This window comes from Bubalus kerabau, chromosome 18 (assembly GCF_029407905.1).
Source record: "Bubalus kerabau isolate K-KA32 ecotype Philippines breed swamp buffalo chromosome 18, PCC_UOA_SB_1v2, whole genome shotgun sequence".
Taxonomy (NCBI): Eukaryota; Metazoa; Chordata; class Mammalia; order Artiodactyla; family Bovidae; genus Bubalus; species Bubalus kerabau.
This window is the reverse complement of record NC_073641.1, coordinates 1,749,413-1,772,683: the sequence shown is the minus strand read 5'-3', so window position 1 is coordinate 1,772,683 and position 23,271 is coordinate 1,749,413. Positions and strand designations below refer to the sequence as shown.

The 23,271-nt window shown below is 48.2% G+C and overlaps 3 pseudogenes; all 3 read right to left on the bottom strand.

Annotated features, from left to right (window-relative positions):
- Positions 1-8,287: 8,287 nt before the first annotated feature.
- LOC129633452 (uncharacterized) lies at positions 8,288-8,406 on the bottom strand (annotated as a pseudogene).
- A 3,243-nt stretch (positions 8,407-11,649) lies between these two features.
- Positions 11,650-11,768, bottom strand: LOC129633451 (uncharacterized; annotated as a pseudogene).
- A 3,243-nt stretch (positions 11,769-15,011) lies between these two features.
- LOC129633551 (uncharacterized) lies at positions 15,012-15,131 on the bottom strand (annotated as a pseudogene).
- Between the last annotated feature and the right edge of the window lie 8,140 nt (positions 15,132-23,271).

Genomic DNA, 23,271 nt, shown 5'->3' with positions numbered 1-23,271 from the left:
GTGTGAAGAATGGCTTTGAAGATGGGATTGGAGGTGTGTTACCACTGGAACTTGACCAGAGGACCTAGCCTTGCCTTTAAGCATGACACTAGAAGCACACACTGGGGGTAAGGGCCAGAAGCCCTTTTTCTTCCCCTTCATCCAAAGAAAAATTAAAGGGGAACATGCAAGGACAGCCATTAAGGGGGAAAGAGGTCATGAAAAAACAACAGCCAGGTTTGTATGTAGAAGGAGGGAAGGCAACTTGCTTTGTCTTGTAATTTTTTGGTATGTTGTATGAAAGCGTCTGAGTGGTCTATACTGTGAACCAGTGTGGACATGCAGATATGCACACTGCCCATCTTCTAGAGTGGACAGAGGAAAAAAACTGTAAAAGGATAATGACAAAAACCAGGGCAGGATACCTCCATATGCCTGCTTTAGGAAGACTATTACCAAGAGGGTTCTTTTGCTCAGCCAGGCCCATCTCCTGAAAACCAAACTTTACTCAAATTGATTTGAAAAAAAAGCCTAATTCAAATGATTTCTAGCTCTGAAGAACCAGGAAGGGAAAAAAAAAAACAACAGCAAAACCTTAGGGAGGACCTGGAAAAACTACTTTGTCTTAATCAGAAATCGTGCTTAGAATCAGTCAGGTTGTTTTCTACTCAAACTGGGAAAAGAGAGTTTCTGAGCTTACAACAGAAGGTTTTAACCTGGTATAAGCAAAATGTAATGTTAATATGCGGAGAAGGCAATGGCACCCCACTCCAGTACTTTGCCTGGAAAATCCCATGGATGGAGGAGCTTGGTAGGCTTCAGTCCATGGGGTCACTAAGAGTCGGACATGACTGAGTGACTTCCCTTTCACTTTTCACTTTCATGCATTGGAGAAGGAAATGGCAGCCCACTCCAGTGTTCTTGCCTGGAGAATCCCAGGGACGGGGGAGCCTGGTGGCTGCCGTCTGTAGGATCACACAGAGTTGGACACGACTGAAGTGACTTAGCAACAGCAGCAGCAATGTTAATATGAATTTTTCTAGGGAGAAGATTCATAGTTTTCATCATATCCTCAAAGAGTTTTATAGGCCTGAAAAAAATAAAATAAAAGATGGAAAACAATTGGTTTAAGGAATTCCCTGGCAGTCCAGAGGTTAGGACTCTGTATGTTCATTGCCGAGGACCAGGGTCAATCCCTGGTTGGGGACTAAGATTTTGCAAGCCGAGTGGCTTAGCCTAAACAGATAAATAAAAATTGTTGTGTACACACAACTTCAATCAATTTAAATAGAAGAAACATCAACCATGAATAAATAGCAATAAAAAAGGAAATATGTGATTTTTAACTGAGCAGATCTAGACTCAGTGACCATGCTTTATATATTTGCCTGCTCATGTGTATTTTTATAGCAGCCAATTAATAATACTGTAATGAAATCATTTCTTACATCTTTGCAACTTAGCTGTTAGGAGCTAAGAATGTGAGGGCTCATCTGAACCTCCTTTATTTCCCCTTATTCCAGTGGAGTGGTATCAGCAGGCAACTGCAGGAAGACATTATCTATGGTTTAAAACCCTGAGGCTTTCTCTTCAGCTCTAATTTAAACCTGAGAGGGAATATTACATGTCAAGTGAGAGTCACAAAATTTCAGATCTAGCATTTGGGGGAATCCTCTGTAAGTCCAAAACTAACGGTTAATTAAAAAAAAATTGTTTTTATTTATTTGGCTGTTCCAGGTCTTAGTTGTGGCATGTGGATCAAAATATTGTCCGGGTGAATTCCCTGGTGGTCCAGGGGACCTGGGTTCTATCCCTGGTCAGGGAACTACATCCCACATGCCCTAACAAAGACCTGGCTCAGCCAGATAAATAAATAAAAATAAATCTTTTTTTAAATTGTCTTATATTTGTTGCTATACTTTTTGGAGCCCTGGGTCAGGCAGGCAAATCCTGTGCAGGCTCCAACTCAGCACCACTGCTTTGGATCTGAAACATACCTTCAGAGAGGAAGAAGGCACAAACAAACAGAAACACTGAAGCTATATACTGAAAAATGCCATCCATCTGCTTTAAATATTTTTTACCTTAAAATATTTTGTTGTGCCCCCTTCAAGGACAGGCTTTGAAGAACTCTGGAAATAACAGGAAGTTCTAAGAAAGTCTGTGGTGATGCTATTTTATTTTTTTTTTAACTTTTTATTTTGTGTTGGAGTATAACCAATTAACAGTGTTGTGGTAGTTTCACATGAACAATGAAGGGTCTCACCCATACATATGCATGTATCCATTCTCCCCCAGCCAGGCTGCCATTGAGCACAGTTCCTTGTGCTATATCATGGGTCCCTGTTGGTTATCCATTTTAAGTATAGCAGTGTGTACCTGCCCAAGTCAATCCTAAAGGAGATCAGTTCTGAATATTCATTGGAAGGACTGATGCTGAAGCTGAAGCTCCAATTCTTTGGCCCCTTGATGCGAAGAGCCCATGCATTAGAAAAGACCCTGATGCTGGGAAAGATTGAAGGCAGGAGGAGAAGGGGATGCCAGAGGACGAGATGGTTGGATGGCATAACTGACTCAATGGACATGAGTTTGAGTAACCTCCGGGAGATGGGAAAGGACAGGGAAGCCTGGCATGCTGCAGTCCATGGAGTTAGTCGGACATGACTGAGGGACTACTTGCAAAAAGTTTCAAAGCTAGTAAGTTTTAGAGCCAGGATCCAAACTGTGTAATGTAAAAAGTTTTGGTTGCAAACAACAGAAATAGATTCTAGCTAATGTGTGTGTGCTGTGTGCTTAGTCGCTCAGTTGTTTCCAACTCTTTGTCGCCCGCCAGGCTCCTCCGTCCATGGGGATTCTCCAGCCAAGAATGCTGGAGTGGGTTGCCATGCCCTCCTCCAAGGACTCTTCCCAACCCAGGGATCGAATTCAGGTCTCCCGCACTGCAGGCAGATTCCTTACCATCTGAGCCACCAGGGATGCCCCTACAAGAAGGGTCTTCTAGCTAATGTAGGTGAAATTTATTGAAGGCTATCAGGTGGCCCACAAAATGGATAAGAAAGGACATGCATGCATGCTAAGTTGCTTCAGTCGTGTCTGATTCTTTGTGACCCTGTGGACCATAGCCCACCAGGGTCCTCTGCCCCAGGGATTCTCCAGGCAAGAATACTGGAGTGGGCTGCCATGGCCTCCTCCAGGGGATCTTCCTGGCCCAGGGATCAAACCTGCATCTCTTCTGTCTCCAGAATTGGCAGGCAGATTCTTTACCACTAGCACCACCAAGGAAGCCCCTCCAAGAAGAGTCTAAGAACAGCTTAACAGTCTACTCAGAGCATCTATGGTACTTTGAATGATCACCTTGGCTGTAAAGCAAGGATAAGCCAGCATCAGTTACCTGGCCTAGCTTAGTCTTATGACTGGGCAAGGGGAGGCCACCTCGATTAACCAACCCAGCAGACCCTAAACACTGAGGGAAAAGTAATCCCTCGTGGAAATTAGAGTGCTTTAATCCAATGAAGACATACATAGGGACTTCCCTGGCTGTCCAATGGTTAGAATTGGATCATAAAGAAGGTTGAGCGTTGAAGAATCGATGCCTTTTAATTGTGGTACTGGAGAAGACCTTTGAGACTCCCTTGGACAGCAAGGAGATCAAATGAGTCCATCCTAAAGGAAATCAACCCTGAATATTCATTGGGAGGACTGATGCTGCAGCTGAAGCTCCAGAACTTTGGCCACCTGATGCAAAGAGCCGACTCCTTGGAAAAGACCCCGATGCTGGCAAAGATTGAAGGCAGGAGGAGAAGGGAGGCAAAAGAGGATGAGATGGTTGGATGGCATCACGAACTCAATGGACATGAGTCTGAGCAAACTTGGAGATAGTGAAGGACAGGGAAGCCTGGTGTACTTCAGTCCATGGAGTTGCAAAGAGCTGGGCGCAACTTAGCGACTGAACAACAGCAGTCATGGTTAAGACTCAACATTTCCAATACAAGGGATGTGAGTTCATCTCCGGTGGGAGAACTGAGATCCCACATGCCGTGAGGCCACAAAAATGAAGGCAGACATATACAGTACTGGGTGTACTGTATATTTTCCCCAGTGTATTTTTCTCAATAAACCCAAATCTGTCCATATATAAATTCTTGGCCTTGTCCATTGTACTATTCTACTTCTTAAACATGGTAGCAAGCTAGAGCCCTTGTTAGCTAGATGTCAGAAAGTTAACAGAGGAAGAAGGAGGTCACAAGGGACAAAATGGAGTAGATCAGATTGCACAGTGATTTTATAAATACTTCTTTCTGACCAATATGGTGTGTTCTTAGCTAAGAGTGATTCTGATTTTTCCCGCTTGGTCCAATGAAAATCAAACAGAGTTAAACAGACCTGGGTCTGATTCTCTGTTTCACCACCTACTGTCTGTATAACTCTGGGCAAAGCAAAGTGAGCCTCATTTTCTTCATCTGTAAAATAAGCTAAAACCCACCACCTTACCATATTGTTATGGGTTTAACTGAAGAAACCTGTTAAGTGCCTGACATATAAAATACTCCCAGTAAATGTCACTCTCCCGCTAGTCCCTGTCCCAGTGTACTGAAAAAGATTATATGGTATTAGTATTTTTAGTATTCTGAAGATTGTATGATTCATTTCTTCTGAAGACATAGTTTTTCTTACCGAAGAATATTCAGTTATTTCATGATGGCATTTCCACCTCCAAAAAACACAAATGGTCCCAAAATGCAGACAAAGATGAGTACCTGGACACCCCTAAACCATCAGCTTTTGAATGACCGGGTGAGTAATAAGAACTATTGTATTAGTTGAAATCATACTTTGAAGGGAAAAAAAGCATTAAAATTTTGGTAATCAAAACATGAACAGGAATTGCTTAGGATTGTATAGTGGATAAAAAAAAAAAAAAAAAAAAAAAAAAAAAACCAAAAAACAAAATGAAGGATTTCTTCAAAAATTTTAATTGAAAAAAACTGAAATACATTTAGAACAAAAATAAAGAAAACTTTAATTGAGCCCCAGTTACCTGGCCAGAGTTGGCAAGAGATACAAAGTTCCTGCTTAGAAAGAAAGATCTTAGGGACTTCCCTGGTGGTCCAGTGGCTAAGACTCTTTGCTCCCAGGGCTGGGGCCCAGGTTCTATCACTGGCCAGGAAATTCAATCCCACATACTGCAACTAAAGACCTTGTGTGCTGCAACTAAGACCCAGCACAGTCAAATAAATTAATAAACATTTTTTAAAGATTTAGGAGATGAGAAGGAAGAGTGTCTACCAGCTCCCCTTCACCTCCATATCCAACTGGTTTTTAGGTTCTGTGAGTCTTCCTCCGAGGTCTCTTCATCCAGACCCCTTTTCTCCTTTGACTTGTGCACATCCAGCTCCACGTTCTCAGTTCACACACTCACCCCCCTTTGCCTGGCACATTGCAGTAACCCCTCAGCTGGTTTCACTGTCTCTAATCCATCCTCTATTCTGGTCCCAGAATGATCTTTCTAAAGTACCAAACTAATCCTATGAAGCAAGAGATAACAGACTGTTCCAAAGAATAAATTCCACCCTACCCACCATGCATAGCACTGAGGACCCCTTCATGTGTGTTAGTCACCGAGTCATGTCCGACTCTTGGAGACCCCATGGACTATAGCTGGCCAGGCTCCTCTGTCTGTGGGATTCTCCAGGCAAGAATACTGGAGTAGGTTGCCATGACCTCCTCCAAGGGATCTTCATGACCCACGGATCGAACCCAGTGTCCTTTATATCACCTGCATTAGCAAGTGAGTTTTCTTTTTTTAATATATTTGGTTTCAATTTTGTTGAAGCATGTGAACCCTTAGTTGAAGCATGTGGGATCTAGTTCCCTGACCAGAAATCAAACCCAGGCCCCCTGCATTGGGAGCATGGAGTCTTAGCCCCTGGACCACCAGGGAAGTCCCAGCAGGTGAGTTCTTTAACACTGGCTCCACCTGGGAAGCCTGAAAAGCTTTTGTCAAATTTTATGAGAATTTCTAGGGAATTCCCTGGTGGCCCAGTGGCTCAGTCTGTGTTCCCAATGCAGGGGGCTGGGTTCCATCTGCGTTCAGGAAACTAGATCCCACATGCCGCAAGAGTTTGCATGCTGCAGCTAAAGAACCCACATGGCACAACTAAGACCCAGTGCAGTCAAATAAATAAAAATGTTTAAAAATTTCATGATTATTTCTAGATGAGCAATGATAAGAGAAATAACAATTTCTATTAGAAATGATATTTATTTTGTTGTTCAGAACTCCCATTTTATCACCCTCCCCCGCCATTTTTAGTTTGGTTTAGTTAGGTTCTAGTTTGGAGTAAAACTATTTTCAAAAATCTTAGCCTGCCATATGTAAAATAGATAGGCAATGGGAATTTGCTGCATGGCTCAGGAAACTCACACAGGGGCACTGTATCAACCTAGAGGGGTGGGGTGGGGAGAGAGAGGGGCTGCCAAGTCACTTCAGTCGTGTCCGACTCTGTGCGACCCCATAGACGGCAGCCCAACAGGCTCCCCGGTCCCTGGGATTCTCCAGGCAAGAACACTGGAGTGGGTTGCCATTTCCTTCTCCAATGCATGCAAGTGAAAAGTGAAAGTGAAGTCGCTCAGTCGTGATCGACTCTTCGCGACCCCATGGACTGCAGCCTACCAGGCTCCTCCGTCCATGGGATTCTCCAGGCAAGAGTACTGGAGTGGGGTGCCATCGCCTTCTCCAAGAGAGAGGGGAGGGAGGTTCCAAAGGGAGGGGATATATGCATACCTATGGCTGATTCATGTTGAGGTTTGATAGAAAACAACAAAATTCTGTCAAGCAAAATCCTTCAATAAAAAAATAATTAAAATTAAAAAACTGTCAAATCACTATGTTGTACACCTGAAACTAACATTATATTGTATGTCAATTATAATTCAATAAAAATTAAATATAATACAAATTTAAAAAATCTTGGACCGTGTATATACCCATATGTATGTGAATGAATGTATCAGTACTTAAGACACACACATGGAATTTGCATATGTATACAGCAAACTGATAATAGTGAGTGCACAAGTGCCCAGTCTTGTCTGACTCTTTGCAACTCCACAGACTGTAGGCCTCCAGGCTCCTCTGTCCGTGGAATTTTCCAGGCAAGAATATTAGAGTGGGTCGCCATGCCCTCCTCCAGGGAATCTTCCCATCCCAGGGATTAAACCCACGTCTCTTTATGTCTCCTGCATCAGCAGGTGGGTTCTTTACCGGTTGAGCCACCAGAGAAGCCCAACTATCAATAGTGGTTTCCCCTAAAAAGTTGGACAACATGGAAGAGTGGGAGGGAAGTCTGTTGGAAGAGAGAGTTTTTGTTTTTTACCGTATACAGTGCAATGATTTTTAACAATTTAAAAAACAAATATAAGTAAAAGCGAGCAAAGAACAGTAATGCTGAGAATTAAAAAACAAGGGTTCCAGATCAGCTATACTAAATAATCTCCAGGGAAAAGACATCCGAGAAGAACGTGAGGAGCAAGCATGAAGGGAATTGGTCATATTTTCAATATGGTGGGAAAATACAAGAGCCGTTGGAGCAGGATGGTGACAGAATTGCATCTGCATTTCCAAACGGTCATCTTGCTCCACGTCACTAATGATTGGAGAGACTCAACTCCAAACGCCAAGGAGGGACCACTTCGCCCGAGTCCGACTGGGCCTCATTGCAATGTCTGTCCATAGCAGATGCTGGAGAAGCTGTGGAGCAAAGGGAACTCTCCTCCACGCTGAGTAGGAATGGGAGTTGGTACAGCCGGGATGGAAAAGAGTATGGAGGTTCGCGAAGGAACTAAAAGTAGAAGTAGCCTATGGTTCAGCAGTCCCACTCCCAGGCATAGATCCACCCCCAGTACAAGCCAACAAGCCAGATGCCCCTTTTGGGCACATCGATCTGTGCGCGCGCTCGCATGCGCATGCGCGATCGCCTGCGAGGCTGGGGGTGGGGCGGGGGCTGGGGCTCTGGCTGGAGTCGGTGCAAGCCCCGGGATTGCCTGAGGCAAGCCAAAGGAGCCCCAGAGGGAGACGGGACGGCCGGTCGTCTGGTTTCCTGAAAGCCGAAAGCGAAGGCGGAGGGGCTCGCGGGCCGCGGGGAGGCAACCCAGGTCTGCAGCGGGAGTCGGGGCCCCGGCCACCCACTCACTCCCCCCGCCCCGGGAGGGGCTGGGGCTGCGGGGGTGGCGGGGGGGCGAGGGGGGTGTGGGTCCAAGAATTGGGACGCGGGGCGGGGGCTAAAGGACCTCTTCTGGTAGGCAAAAAAGCCTCCAGCACCCGGAATTCCAGGTGGTCTCCCATCCAAGATACTAAACAGGCCCGACCCTGCTTAGCTTCCGAGATCAGACGAGATCGGGCGCCTTCAGGCCGGTAGGGCCAGAGACGGACGCGGCCGCCGCGGGGCGCCCAAAGAGCCTTGCGCTTCGCCTCCCTTTCGCTCTGACCTGCAGGTCGGGCCAACGGGCCGCCCCTCTCCTCGGGGGGCCGTGCTGTACTTGAGCCGCACGACCCGCGACCGCACTCCAGCCTGCTGACGCCGGCCCGGCCCCCGAACACCGCCAACACCAGACCAGCAACCGCCTGGCCGGGCCCGGGGGCCCGATGGGCTTCCAGGACCCCCCAGTGACCGGGAGGGCGTGCGTGCGTGCGCGCGGGGCCTGGGGGGTGGGCTGAGGGGTGCGGAGGTCTCGGCGCCCTCCCACCCCCGGCCACTCCAGACCCGGCCGCGCTGGCTGAGCGGGGCCTCCCCCTCCATCCCCTTCGCTGCTCAGGGCCGCGCGACCCCGGAGGTGTCGGTCTTAGGGGCCCGCCGCCTCCCGATCCCCGCGGCCCGGGGGCCTCTGAACCTCCTGCGGGCCTAGGCGCAGCGAATCTTGAGCGCCCAACTTGCCCGGCACCTGCCCGCTGCCCAAACCCACCGGGAGCCACGGAGGCGCGGTCGACCGGAGCGCCTCAGCCCCGCCCCTTTGCCCTACCGAGGCCCCCCGCCCCCCTTGTCCCCACGCCGCCCGCCAAGCACCCGACCTTCCTGAGAGAGCAGACGAACCACAGGCAGGCACACAGACAGACACACACACACACACACACACACACGAGTGTGGTCTTTGGAAATACTTCTGTTCGTAGTTGCTGGGTTGAGCCCAACTCTTATAGGACCCATGGAGTGCGGCCCATCAGGCTCCTCTGTCCGTGGCATTTCCCAGGCGAGAATACTGGAGTGGGTTGCCATTACCTTCTCCAGGGGATCTTCCCGACCCAGGGATCAAACCCGAGTCTCCTGCGGGCGGATGCCTTGCCATCTGAACCAGCACATTGCGAATTCCCTAGGCAAAATACAAAGAAAAGAGCTCGTGTGCTACTAAGTGGAAAGATGATTGAAGAAACAGAAGGTGTCCTTTGTTGGTATCTTGGAATCTTTCTTTAGTTTTCGTTGATTTTTACTCTTAAGGCTACTTGAACAAGGCAAGAGAGAAACCCCAGAACTGAAAAGCAATTGACTTTTTTGAAAGAAACCTGTGCAGGTTAAGCACTCTTCGTTTTTGAGAGATGGTGAAACGCAAAATCTTGATTCAACACATATGACTTTGGTGAACTTTATTTCAAATCTCCATGATGAACCCCTAAGGCGTCCAGGAAGAAAGGAGTAGAGCGGGAGACAAAAAGAGCAACCTTTCCCCTTGGCGCCATCCCAACCAGCTGCTTAGTTCCTTCATCTCATGGACTACCATCTGGGCTTATCTGGTTTGTCTGATTCTTGTTTCGGGGCCCGTTTCTAGTCACAAGGCTGTCAACAGTGGGGGGTGGGGTGGGGGGTGGGGGAAGCCCTTCTTTCCATTCCACATGAGACCCAGTGGACAATCCAGGCCCTGGCCACTGCATAGAGCGTGCAGCAACAATATCAACGGTGATGCTGGTTGACAACGCATATTCCTGGAATCCACTCCGTTGGCTACTGAGTGTGTGCGGTGGTGGTCTGGAACCTATACCTGGAAGCTTTCTTGATGATTGCAAATGACACCAAAGTCCGAGGACGATGGAAGATCTTCACGTTTCTGCAAGAGCCACACACCTCCAGAAGGAACCGCAAGACTTGCCTGACATGGTCAAGGTCTAAGTATTGGACTACACGTCGGAAGGTCTCCACCTTTGCTATGGAAGTCAAACGATCTTTCTTGGAAATGAAAATGGATCACACTGAACGTTCACATTCTTCTAGAGCATTTGAAAAGCCCTAAACTGTAGAAATCTGCTGTACGAGTTCCTTGAAAGCAAGAACCCATACTGATGGATATGTCTTAATGCCTTAGATTGTGCCTTGAATATAGCGTACACATGAACCCAGGAAAGGAAAGAATGGAATCGCCAAATATACAAAGAGATCAAAAGTGCCGAGCCAAGTGACACCTTGAGGCTTCCAAGAACTTTTCTGTCTTGCACACACTAAGTAAATCCTGAGCACCTACGATGAGCTGGGAGGCATGTAATAAGTTTCTGGAACTAGAAGGCAGAGAGAAGCAGACACAGAGTTCCTGCTTTCACTGAGACGAATCTAATGATACATCACAGGCAGATCCTTGGAGAACTTGTCGAGGGGCCTCTACCCTCACCAAAACCTGGGTGTCAGGGAAGGCTTTTCAGAGTAACCATTGCGTTGAGGTCCATAGGTTGAACCTACGTAAACCAGGGTTGAGATGCAGGAAGAATTTCAGGCAGGGAAAACAGCATCCTGGAAGTCTACGTGACCAGGGAACCTTAGGACGTTCAAGAAATGAAAATGCCCTATGGGATGGAAGCCAAAGAGTGCAGAGGGCATTCCAGGGAAAAGACATCCGAGAAGAACGTGAGGAGCAGGCATGAAGGGAATTGGTCGTATCTTCAATATGATGGGAAAATACAAGAGCCGTTGGAGCAGGATGGTGACAGAATTGCATCTGCATTTCCAAACGGTCATCTTGCTCCACGTCACTAATGATTGGAGAGACTCAACTCCAAACGCCAAGGAGGGACCACTTCGCCCGAGTCCGACTGGGCCTCATTGCAATGTCTGTCCATAGCAGATGCTGGAGAAGCTGTGGAGCAAAGGGAACTCTCCTCCACGCTGAGTAGGAATGGGAGTTGGTACAGCCGGGATGGAAAAGAGTATGGAGGTTCGCGAAGGAACTAAAAGTAGAAGTAGCCTATGGTTCAGCAGTCCCACTCCCAGGCATAGATCCACCCCCAGTACAAGCCAACAAGCCAGATGCCCCTTTTGGGCACATCGATCTGTGCGCGCGCTCGCATGCGCATGCGCGATCGCCTGCGAGGCTGGGGGTGGGGCGGGGGCTGGGGCTCTGGCTGGAGTCGGTGCAAGCCCCGGGATTGCCTGAGGCAAGCCAAAGGAGCCCCAGAGGGAGACGGGACGGCCGGTCGTCTGGTTTCCTGAAAGCCGAAAGCGAAGGCGGAGGGGCTCGCGGGCCGCGGGGAGGCAACCCAGGTCTGCAGCGGGAGTCGGGGCCCCGGCCACCCACTCACTCCCCCCGCCCCGGGAGGGGCTGGGGCTGCGGGGGTGGCGGGGGGGCGAGGGGGGTGTGGGTCCAAGAATTGGGACGCGGGGCGGGGGCTAAAGGACCTCTTCTGGTAGGCAAAAAAGCCTCCAGCACCCGGAATTCCAGGTGGTCTCCCATCCAAGATACTAAACAGGCCCGACCCTGCTTAGCTTCCGAGATCAGACGAGATCGGGCGCCTTCAGGCCGGTAGGGCCAGAGACGGACGCGGCCGCCGCGGGGCGCCCAAAGAGCCTTGCGCTTCGCCTCCCTTTCGCTCTGACCTGCAGGTCGGGCCAACGGGCCGCCCCTCTCCTCGGGGGGCCGTGCTGTACTTGAGCCGCACGACCCGCGACCGCACTCCAGCCTGCTGACGCCGGCCCGGCCCCCGAACACCGCCAACACCAGACCAGCAACCGCCTGGCCGGGCCCGGGGGCCCGATGGGCTTCCAGGACCCCCCAGTGACCGGGAGGGCGTGCGTGCGTGCGCGCGGGGCCTGGGGGGTGGGCTGAGGGGTGCGGAGGTCTCGGCGCCCTCCCACCCCCGGCCACTCCAGACCCGGCCGCGCTGGCTGAGCGGGGCCTCCCCCTCCATCCCCTTCGCTGCTCAGGGCCGCGCGACCCCGGAGGTGTCGGTCTTAGGGGCCCGCCGCCTCCCGATCCCCGCGGCCCGGGGGCCTCTGAACCTCCTGCGGGCCTAGGCGCAGCGAATCTTGAGCGCCCAACTTGCCCGGCACCTGCCCGCTGCCCAAACCCACCGGGAGCCACGGAGGCGCGGTCGACCGGAGCGCCTCAGCCCCGCCCCTTTGCCCTACCGAGGCCCCCCGCCCCCCTTGTCCCCACGCCGCCCGCCAAGCACCCGACCTTCCTGAGAGAGCAGACGAACCACAGGCAGGCACACAGACAGACACACACACACACACACACACACACGAGTGTGGTCTTTGGAAATACTTCTGTTCGTAGTTGCTGGGTTGAGCCCAACTCTTATAGGACCCATGGAGTGCGGCCCATCAGGCTCCTCTGTCCGTGGCATTTCCCAGGCGAGAATACTGGAGTGGGTTGCCATTACCTTCTCCAGGGGATCTTCCCGACCCAGGGATCAAACCCGAGTCTCCTGCGGGCGGATGCCTTGCCATCTGAACCAGCACATTGCGAATTCCCTAGGCAAAATACAAAGAAAAGAGCTCGTGTGCTACTAAGTGGAAAGATGATTGAAGAAACAGAAGGTGTCCTTTGTTGGTATCTTGGAATCTTTCTTTAGTTTTCGTTGATTTTTACTCTTAAGGCTACTTGAACAAGGCAAGAGAGAAACCCCAGAACTGAAAAGCAATTGACTTTTTTGAAAGAAACCTGTGCAGGTTAAGCACTCTTCGTTTTTGAGAGATGGTGAAACGCAAAATCTTGATTCAACACATATGACTTTGGTGAACTTTATTTCAAATCTCCATGATGAACCCCTAAGGCGTCCAGGAAGAAAGGAGTAGAGCGGGAGACAAAAAGAGCAACCTTTCCCCTTGGCGCCATCCCAACCAGCTGCTTAGTTCCTTCATCTCATGGACTACCATCTGGGCTTATCTGGTTTGTCTGATTCTTGTTTCGGGGCCCGTTTCTAGTCACAAGGCTGTCAACAGTGGGGGGTGGGGTGGGGGGTGGGGGAAGCCCTTCTTTCCATTCCACATGAGACCCAGTGGACAATCCAGGCCCTGGCCACTGCATAGAGCGTGCAGCAACAATATCAACGGTGATGCTGGTTGACAACGCATATTCCTGGAATCCACTCCGTTGGCTACTGAGTGTGTGCGGTGGTGGTCTGGAACCTATACCTGGAAGCTTTCTTGATGATTGCAAATGACACCAAAGTCCGAGGACGATGGAAGATCTTCACGTTTCTGCAAGAGCCACACACCTCCAGAAGGAACCGCAAGACTTGCCTGACATGGTCAAGGTCTAAGTATTGGACTACACGTCGGAAGGTCTCCACCTTTGCTATGGAAGTCAAACGATCTTTCTTGGAAATGAAAATGGATCACACTGAACGTTCACATTCTTCTAGAGCATTTGAAAAGCCCTAAACTGTAGAAATCTGCTGTACGAGTTCCTTGAAAGCAAGAACCCATACTGATGGATATGTCTTAATGCCTTAGATTGTGCCTTGAATATAGCGTACACATGAACCCAGGAAAGGAAAGAATGGAATCGCCAAATATACAAAGAGATCAAAAGTGCCGAGCCAAGTGACACCTTGAGGCTTCCAAGAACTTTTCTGTCTTGCACACACTAAGTAAATCCTGAGCACCTACGATGAGCTGGGAGGCATGTAATAAGTTTCTGGAACTAGAAGGCAGAGAGAAGCAGACACAGAGTTCCTGCTTTCACTGAGACGAATCTAATGATACATCACAGGCAGATCCTTGGAGAACTTGTCGAGGGGCCTCTACCCTCACCAAAACCTGGGTGTCAGGGAAGGCTTTTCAGAGTAACCATTGCGTTGAGGTCCATAGGTTGAACCTACGTAAACCAGGGTTGAGATGCAGGAAGAATTTCAGGCAGGGAAAACAGCATCCTGGAAGTCTACGTGACCAGGGAACCTTAGGACGTTCAAGAAATGAAAATGCCCTATGGGATGGAAGCCAAAGAGTGCAGAGGGCATTCCAGGGAAAAGACATCCGAGAAGAACGTGAGGAGCAGGCATGAAGGGAATTGGTCGTATCTTCAATATGATGGGAAAATACAAGAGCCGTTGGAGCAGGATGGTGACAGAATTGCATCTGCATTTCCAAACGGTCATCTTGCTCCACGTCACTAATGATTGGAGAGACTCAACTCCAAACGCCAAGGAGGGACCACTTCGCCCGAGTCCGACTGGGCCTCATTGCAATGTCTGTCCATAGCAGATGCTGGAGAAGCTGTGGAGCAAAGGGAACTCTCCTCCACGCTGAGTAGGAATGGGAGTTGGTACAGCCGGGATGGAAAAGAGTATGGAGGTTCGCGAAGGAACTAAAAGTAGAAGTAGCCTATGGTTCAGCAGTCCCACTCCCAGGCATAGATCCACCCCCAGTACAAGCCAACAAGCCAGATGCCCCTTTTGGGCACATCGATCTGTGCGCGCGCTCGCATGCGCATGCGCGATCGCCTGCGAGGCTGGGGGTGGGGCGGGGGCTGGGGCTCTGGCTGGAGTCGGTGCAAGCCCCGGGATTGCCTGAGGCAAGCCAAAGGAGCCCCAGAGGGAGACGGGACGGCCGGTCGTCTGGTTTCCTGAAAGCCGAAAGCGAAGGCGGAGGGGCTCGCGGGCCGCGGGGAGGCAACCCAGGTCTGCAGCGGGAGTCGGGGCCCCGGCCACCCACTCACTCCCCCCGCCCCGGGAGGGGCTGGGGCTGTGGGGGTGGCGGGGGGGTGAGGGGGGTGTGGGTCCAAGAATTGGGACGCGGGGCGGGGGCTAAAGGACCTCTTCTGGTAGGCAAAAAAGCCTCCAGCACCCGGAATTCCCAGGTGGTCTCCCATCCAAGATACTGAACAGGCCCGACCCTGCTTAGCTTCCGAGATCAGACGAGATCGGGCGCCTTCAGGCCGGTAGGGCCGGAGACGGACGCGGCCGCCGCGGGGCGCCCAAAGAGCCTTGCGCTTCGCCTCCCTTTCGCTCTGACCTGCAGGTCGGGCCAACGGGCCGCCCCTCTCCTCGGGGGGCCGTGCTGTACTTGAGCCGCACGACCCGCGACCGCACTCCAGCCTGCTGACGCCGGCCCGGCCCCCGAACACCGCCAACACCAGACCAGCAACCGCCTGGCCGGGCCCGGGGGCCCGATGGGCTTCCAGGACCCCCCAGTGACCGGGAGGGCGTGCGTGCGTGCGCGCGGGGCCTGGGGGGTGGGCTGAGGGGTGCGGAGGTCTCGGCGCCCTCCCACCCCCGGCCACTCCAGACCCGGCCGCGCTGGCTGAGCGGGGCCTCCCCCCCCATCCCCTTCGCTGCTCAGGGCCGCGCGACCCCGGAGGTGTCGGTCTTCGGGGCCCGCCGCCTCCCGATCCCCGCGGCCCGGGGGCCTCTGAACCTCCTGCGGGCCTAGGCGCAGCGAATCTTGAGCGCCCAACTTGCCCGGCACCTGCCCGCTGCCCAAACCCACCGGGAGCCACGGAGGCGCGGTCGACCGGAGCGCCTCAGCCCCGCCCCTTTGCCCTACCGAGGCGCCCCCCTTGTCCCCACGCCGCCCGCCAAGCACCCGACCTTCCTGAGAGAGCAGACGAACCACAGGCAGGCACACAGACAGACACACACACTCGCACGCACCCACGCCATGGGAGACAGCTGGCCTGCGCGAGCTCCTCAGCCAGAGCCATAGCACCTGGGAGAGGCCGGGGCCAGACCAAAGGCCCGGCGGACGGCTGTCGGGAGAGACAGAGGCAGAAATCCATGAAGCTTCCGACACAGACTCCAAGACGGCGAGAGGGAGATACAGACACACACACACACACACACACACACACACACACACACACTTGAGTGTGGTCTTTGGAAATTCTTCTGTTCGTAGTTGCTGGATTGAGCCCAACTTTTATAGGAGCCATGGAGTGCGGCCCATCAGGCTCCTCTGTCCGTGGCATTTCCCAGGCGAGAATACTGGAGTGGGTTGCCATTTCCTTCTCCAGGGGATCTTCCCGACCCAGGGATCAAACCCGAGTCTCCTGCGGGCGGATGCCTTGCCATCTGAACCAGCACATTGCGAATTCCCTAGGCAAAATACAAAGAAAAGAGCTCGTGTGCTACTAAGTGGAAAGATGATTGAAGAAACAGAAGGTGTCCTTTGTTGGTATCTTGGAATCTTTCTTTAGTTTTCGTTGATTTTTACTCTTAAGGCTACTTGAACAAGGCAAGAGAGAAACCCCAGAATTGAAAAGCAATTGACTTTTTTGAAAGAAACCTGTGCAGGTTAAGCACTCTTCGTTTTTGAGAGATGGTGAAATGCAAAATCTTGATTCAACACATATGGCTTTGGTGAACTTTATTTCAGATCTCCATGATGAACCCCTAAGGCGTCCAGGAAGAAAGGAGTAGAGCGGGAGACAAAAAGAGCAACCTTTCCCCTTGGCGCCATCCCAACCAGCTGCTTAGTTCCTTCATCTCATGGACTACCATCTGGGCTTATCTGGTTTGTCTGATTCTTGTTTCGGGGCCCGTTTCTAGTCACAAGGCTGTCAAGAGTGGGGTGGATATTTGGGGGGGGGGAAGCCCTTCTTTCCATTCCACATGAGACCCAGTGGACAATCCAGGCCCTGGCTACTGCATTGAGTGTGCAGCAGCAATATTAACGGTGATGCTGGTTAACAACGCATATTCCTGGAGTCCACTCCTTTGGCTACTGACTGTGTGTGGTGGTGGTCTGGAACCTATATCTGGAATCTTTCTTTATGATAGCAAATGACACCAAAGTCCGAGGACGATGGAAGATCTTCACATTTCTGCAAGAGCCACACACCTCCAGAACGAACCACAAGACTTGCTTGAAATGGTCAAGGTATAAGTATTGGACTAAACGTTGGAAGGTCTCCACCTTTGCTATGGAAATCAAAATATCTTTCTTTGAAGTGAAAATGGATCATACTCAACGTTCACGTTCTTGTAGAGCTTTTGAGAAGCCCTAAATTGTAGAAATCTGCTGTACGAGTTCCTTGAAAGCAAGAACCTATATTTATGGATATGTCTTAGTGCCTTAGATTGTGCCTTGATTATAGTGTACACATCAACCCAGGAAATAAAGAATTGAATCGCCAAATATACAAAGAGATCAAAAGTGCCGAGCCAAGTGACACCTTGAGGCTTCCAAGAACTTTTCTGTCTTGCACACACTAAGTAAATCCTGAGCACCTACGATGAGCTGGGAGGCATGTAATAAGTTTCTGGAACTAGAAGGCGGAGAGAAGAAGACACAGAGTTCCTGCTTTCACTGAGACGAATCTAATGATACATCACAGGCAGGTCCTTTGAGAACTTATCGAGGGGCCTCTTGTCTCACCAAAACCTGGGTGTCAGGGAAGGCTTTTCAGAGTAACAATTGAGTTGAGGTCCATAGGTTGAACCTACGTAAACCAGGGTTAAGATGCAGGACGAATTTCAGGCAGGGAAAATAGCATCTTGGAAGGCTATGTGACCAGGGAAACTTAGAACATTCAAGAAATGAAAAATGCCCTATGGGATGGAAGCCAAAGAGTACAGAGGGCATTCCAGTTAAAAGACATCAGAGACTAACGTGGGGAACAAGCATGAAGGGATGTGATCATATATTCAATATGATGGGAAAATACAAGAGCAGTTGGGGCAGGGAGATGATAGAATTTCTCTGCATTTCCAAAATGTCATCTTGCTCCATAACACTAATGTTTGGAGCGACTCAACTCCAAGTTACAAGGAGGGACCACTTCCACGAGTTCGAATAGTCCTCATTGCAAAGTCTGTCAATAACGAATGCTAGAGAAGATGTGGACCAAAGGGAACTCGACTCCACATGCAGATTGTGTGGGTGAATTCTCTAAGAAATTAAGGGAAGGAGTGCTACATCTTGTTTATTGTATTGTGTTTGGGGGGAACTATTTTGGAATTAGAGGAGCCCGTTTCTCAGTATATGATTTCCAAACTAGGCAAGTATAATTACAGTCTGATAAGATGTAACTCAAATAACTTCTGAATGTTAATTGATTTTGAAAGAGAAAATAATCTTGCAAGAGAAATATAGACAAACAGGAAAAGCATAGTTGTCAATATATTAACCTAGAGATGCTACAAATATTGTTTAAGAAATATGAAAGTTTCATGGAGTATTTCACATGAAGGAATTATTTCCTCTTAAAAGTCAAAAGGGCTTCCCTGGTGGCTCAGAGGTTAAAGCATCTGCCTGCAATGCAGAAGACCTGGGTTTGATCCCTGAGTCAGAAAGATCCCCTGGAGAAGGAAATGGCAACCCACTCCAGTATTCTTGCCTGGAGAATCCCATGGATGGAGGAGCCTGGTGGGCTACAGTCCACTGGGTCGCGAAGAGTCAGATACTACTGAGCAACTTAACTAACTTAACAGTCAAAAAGGATCATGAGTCCACTCATAAAAATGATTTGTTCTTCAGTTTTATCATGAATTACCTGACTAAAGGATGATTATGTATTGTATTATTCCTTCAAAATTATAGCACATTGTTCACTTTCCAGATTTTTATTTAATTGATATTTATTTAACATTGACTCTGTGCCAGCACTGCAAAACCCACCCACACACCCTACACCAATTTTGTGACTTCATTAGAAACCACTTAATCAAGCAAATTCTATAGTTGCCTCTATTTTACATCCTAAATTGGCACATTATATGTCGCCCTACTTAACACTATTAAGATTATCTCTTTTTTAAAAATTCTTGATAAATATAATTCCTGGCTTCCTCACAAAATAATTTAAATTATATAAAAACTGGAACTTTGTCTAATTTATCACTGTATTCTTAGCTCTTCGAGGAATATTAGTACTAGATATTCAAAAGACTCGTATTAAATGAAAATGATTTCAGTGGGTCTCAAAAGAACTTGTCTTTAAAAGGCATTGGTGCGGGGAGCTGCCCGTCAGAACGGGGTCCTTTGTCCGAAGGACACAGCTCTGGGAGCTGCTTCAGTCCTTGAGGGTTTGCTTGCAAACATAGCTCTCTGTCCCGCCACCCCAGAGATTAGGCGCTTATTTACTGCAGGCACCTGGAGTTCTGTGCAAACTTCTCACGCACAGAGAAATATTATCTGGTGTAAGAAATAATAACAGGGTGCCATTCCCATGCTCTCAAGATTTCTTGTGACTGTTTGTAAGATGTGTAGGTCAAACAAAGAAAATGTTAACTGTCTTGTCTTTCTCACGCTCTTCTGTGTAAATATGAGATGCTGAATAAAGTTGGTGTCAGACTGCGTCCCTTCGTGAAGACGTGTCTGAACCTCTCGACCCCATCTTTGTTGGAGATTTCTCTTGCTTTCGTTTCTTTTCTCAGCCCCGCCGTGCACGTTCTCGGGACCTGATCGACTTTGCCGTCTAGCACCGGCACATTGGTGCCATTTAAAGTAGATATTAGGTTTCCATTTTCTCATCAATGATTCGTTTCATTGGTTTTGTCATTTCAGATAACTTTCTTGAACATCAGATCATGGAAGATAGAAATAATGTTACTGAATTTATCCTCTTAGAACTTTCTATGGACAAGAAAGTCCAGATCCTCTGCTTTTTATTTTTCTTATTCTGTTACCTGGCTATTTGGTTGGGGAATTTGATCATTGTGATTTCTATTACATGCAGTCAGCTAATCACCCAGCCCATGTGCTTCTTCCTTAACTGCCTTGCACTCTCAGGTCTCTTCTACACCTCCACTGTGACACCCAAGCTCATGACTGACTTACTGATGGAGAAAAAGGCCATTTCCTATAAAAACTGCATGACACAGCCTTTCACCTCCCACTTCTTTGGGGAGGGGGGAATGAGGTCTTCACCCTCACAGGGATGGCCTGTGACTGCTATGTGGTCATCAGCAAACCTCTCCACGACGCCATCACCATGAACAGGCAAAAACATCACTCAATTCTCATAGCGTCGTGTGCAGGGGGACGTCTTCATTCTCTTGGTCTCTTTCTTCTTGCGATTGTTTTACCTTTCTGTGGCCCCAGTGAAATAGACCACTATTTCTGTGATGCATATCTTTTGTTGAAACTAGCCTGCACTGATACACACAAAATTGGCTTTTTTGTCATTGCCAATTCTGGCTTGATGGGACTGGTGCTCTTTGTGGTTTTGATGGCCTCCTACATTTTGATTCTGTATAATGTGTGCACATATTCTGCAGAAAGCCACCATAAAGCACTTTCCACCTGTAGTTCCCACATCACAGTCCGTGATCCTCTTTTTCACACCTGTCATCTTTGTTTACATTAGACCTGCCACAACATTACCAGAGGATAAAGTGTTTATGCTCTTCTACACAATTATTGTCCCCATGCTCAACCCGCTTATCTACACACTTAGAAACATGGAGATGAAAAATTCCATAAGAAGAGTTTGGTGCAATAAAAGGTTCTGGGAAGGGAGCTTAATGATCTGAAGGTCATTCATCTCTGACGCCAGTGACTGTCTTCTCATCACTCCCTCTGTTGCTGAGTCTCTCCTGCTAATGGGAAAATCAGTCAGAATGTGTAAAAGCCAAGCCTCCAACAACAGCTTGCCTTCAGTGGTTCCTTCTTTATTTTCCTCTCAATGCGTTTTCCTTGATTTCACTTTTCACTAATAATCCCCTTTGTTTAAAAAAAAAGAAAAGGAAACTTTTTACAGAGTAAAAACACACTGAAAAATCTGGAGGGAGAGTGATCCTGCCTGTATTGAAGGCTAAACCTGGGGGAGACTTCGCTCTCAAAATACTTGGCCTCAAGGTATAAAAGGTAATAATATGTTACAAGGTAAAAGACAGTTAAAGAATCCACCTGCTAATGCAGGAGACACATGTTCAATCCTTGGGCCAGGAAGATCCTCTGGAGAAGGAAATGGCTACCCACTCCAGTGTTTTTGCCTGGGAAATCCCATGGAGAGAGGAATCTGGTGGGCTACAGCCCATGGGGATGCAAAACAGCTGGACATGATTCAGCGACTAAACAAAAACAAAAAGGCAGTTATAGGAAAATAAGAACAATCACATACTGCAAACTCCTTTCAGAACTATATACCTAGCCTCGTATCCTACAACTCTAGATTTCTTTTAATCAAGTACCTAGAGATTTTTTTGTGTGTATTTGTCAACTGCTATTATTTTACTTAAGTGAAAAGAATATATAGATCTAAATACAACATAGTGTAAAGTCCATCCTTATAGTCGACATGGCAAGTCTTACAGTCTGAAAAGCAAGTCACTGTGTGATCTGTTTGTGAAGTAACATTGTAAGTATTGGGGGAAATATATGTGTATGTGTGTGTATATATATATATATATATATATATATATACACACACAAACTCATGCTATTTGAACTGGGTTTGACATTAAGTATACATGATCAAGGAATAAATAAACTACAACTGACTTTGCTACAAAAAAGAAGAAAATATAAATCCTTTAGTTCCTCAAAACAGATGATTTATCTCAAAGTAAAAGACTTTCACTTACTATCTAAATTCAAGTGTAGAATAATCCTAAAATAATATTTGACAAAATATAGATCAGACTCAGTGATGGGAATATATATATATATATATTCTGCTGCTGTGCTTAGGTGTTTCTGACTCTGTGGCCACATGGACTGTAGCCCACCAGGCTTCTCTGTCCATGGGGATTCTCCAGACACAAATATCGGAGTGGGTTGCCATGTTCTCCTCCAGGGGATCTTCCCAAGCCAGGGACTGAACCCAGGTCTCCCACATTGCAGGCAGACTCTTTACCAACTGAGCCATCAGGGAAGCCCAAGTATACTGGAGTGGGTAGCCTATCTCTTCCCCAGGGGATTTTCCCGACCCAGGAATCAACCAGGGGTCTCCTGCATTGCAGGTGGATTCTTTACCAGTTGAGCTACCAGGGAAGTCTAATGTGTATACATCCATACCTATAGGATTTTCATGATTTTCTAGGGCAAAGTATACATTTTGTTTGAAATACATTTTTAAGATTGCTGCATTTTCTTATGAAAATGTGCATAGTTTTGGATATAAAATGTAACTATTAATAGTATAGATTTGTATTCTATATAATGAGTTAAACTATATTTAATACTATAGATTTATTTTAGGTAATAGGATATTTTCTAATGTTTCTCTCTCAAATAATGTAATATTTTGTAGAATTAATAGGACAGATGATGGATTTTAAAGAATCATATTATTACTATGTCATAAAAATGTTGTTAACTGTTCTCCACACAAAGATAGGCCATATTAATATTTGGCTATATTATGTGTGTGTCTCCTTCAGAATTTTCCACAGTTTATTGTGACCCACACAGTCAAAGGCTATGGCATAGTCAATAAAGCAGAAATAGATGTTTTTCTGGAACTCTCTTGCTTTTTCGATGATCCAGCAGGTGTTGGCAATTTGACCTCTGGTTCCTCTGTCTTTTCTAAAACCAGCTTGAACATCTGGAAGTTCTTGGTGCACGTATTGCTGAAGCCTGGCTTGGAGAATTTTGAGCATTACTTTACGAGCAACAAAGATCTGTCTAGTCAAAGCTATAGTTTTTCCAGCAGTCATGTATGGATGTGAGAGTTGGACTATAAAGAAAGCTGAGGGCCGAAGGATTGATGCTTTTGAACTGTGGTGTTGGAGAAGACTCTTGAGAGTCCCTTGGACTGCAAGGAGATCCAACCAGTCCATCCTAAAGGAGATCAGTCCTGGGTGTCCATTGGAAGGACTGATGTTGAAGCTAAAACTCCAACACTTTGGCCACCTGATGAGAAGAGCTGACGCATTTGAAAAGACCCTGATGCTTGGAAAGGTTGAGGGGAGGAGGAGAAGGGGACAACAGAGGATGAGATGGCTGGATGGCATCACGGACTCAACGGACATGGGTTTGGGTGGACTCCGGGAGTTGGTGACGGGACGGGGAGGCCTGGTGTGCTGCAGTACATGGGGTCTCAAAGAGTCAGACACGACTGAGGGCCTGAACTGAACTGAATATGTATGTGTCTTATTTTTGTACTTGCAAGATACTTTGCAAATATTATTTTGCATATTTTGCTGAATAT